This window comes from Camelus ferus, chromosome 30, assembly GCF_009834535.1.
Source record: "Camelus ferus isolate YT-003-E chromosome 30, BCGSAC_Cfer_1.0, whole genome shotgun sequence".
Lineage (NCBI taxonomy): Eukaryota > Metazoa > Chordata > Mammalia > Artiodactyla > Camelidae > Camelus > Camelus ferus.
Genome location: NC_045725.1, coordinates 16201879 through 16203370, shown reverse-complemented (window position 1 = coordinate 16203370; position 1492 = coordinate 16201879). Strand labels below are relative to the sequence as shown.

Below are 1492 nucleotides of genomic sequence, written 5' to 3'. Positions count from 1 at the left end.
ATGCTCTTTGGCAGAGATACAGGGATGCTGGAGCTCATCAACACCTCTTCCGAAACTGGCTTCAAATCTGGTGATTCTCTTTCCTTTGCTGGCAAAGTCTCTGTGCCTGGAAGGTACGCTTTCTCTGTCCCTGAAAATATCCAAGAGTTACTCAAAGAACTGAGCTGGTTGAGTAAGGTAGGAATTCACTGACTTAGATTTCTGTTACAGGCAAAGTGTGACTCGCAGGTACTGATGACAGTTTTGTGTGGCCTCTTACTAGTTGTCACCCTCAGGGGAGGTACAGTCGGCTTTGAAGGCTCTCGGTGATCAATCAGTGTAGAGCCTCCAAGGCTGTCAGGAAAATATTCGTTTAAATGTAAGAGTTCTGGTTTGTTTGGTTAAAACCTTAAGAGGCTTATCAAATTTTATAGTAACATTGATTTATAGTCCCCTTTAAATATATATGTATGTTAATACAGTTAACTTACTACGTGGGCATATAATTGCCTCAATAAATACTTATTGATTTAAAAATCAAATGGAAAGCCCATTCCACCTAATTTCCTAAAACAGTCTTTGAAAGTAGGTGGAAGGATGCTCTCTGTACCTTCTTACCCCGGCTATGCCTCAGGTAGGGTGTTAGCCACTCAATGTAAGATGAGAAAGGAAAGCAGAGCAGTATTATTCGCAGTAGCCAAGAGGTGGAAGCAACCCAGTGTCCATCATGAATGAATGGATAAACCAAAAGTGATACATCCTTACAGTGGAATATTACTCAGCCTTAAGAAGGAAGGATGTTGGTTCTGTTGGATCCTGACAGCAGCTGCAGTGACCCTCGTCTTTCTGGCTCTCCTCGCTGTTTCCTCTTTGCTTCTAGAAACGTGGCCTCCAGTGTGGCCGTCTCTGTTGTCCATCAGAGTGTTCAGTAACATGAAGGGGTGTAAGTCGTCTTCACCAGAGGAGGCGAAGTAGCGCAAGGAGGCTGTGATCTTCTGCTGGAGCGAGGACAAGAAGAGCCTCATCCTGGGGGAGGGCTCGGGATGCTGGTAGGTGATGCGGGCCAGACTGAAGGTGACACCACACCACCTTTGTCAAGATGCTTCCATACCAGGATTGCCACTACGCCCTCTAGGATGCAACCTGTGAGACGGAGGAGAGCAAGAAGGGGGTCTGGGCCCCTGAGTCTGCAGCCCTTCAGAGAAAAATGATCTGTGCCAGCTCCAAGGATGCCATTGAAGAGAAGCTGATGGGGATCAAGAATGAATTACGAGAAAACCGCTACAAGGAGGTCAGGGACCACCACACCCTGGCAGAAAAGCTGGGGGCGGGGTGGGGGGCAGTACTATCACTCCCTGGAGGGCAAGCCTGCCTAGAGCATCTGGCAGCCCTAGACCTGCCCATGGGGGTTGCAGGCTGCCCCCTTTTTGCTGGATTGGTGGGGCTGGGGAGATCCCAGCAGTGGGAGAGCAGTCCCTTCACCCCAGTTGCTAAACAGCCCCCCACGTCCTGA

The 1492-nt window shown here is 48.9% G+C and overlaps 1 pseudogene; it reads left to right on the top strand.

Annotated features, from left to right (window-relative positions):
* LOC102513711 lies at positions 1 to 1492 on the top strand (annotated as a pseudogene).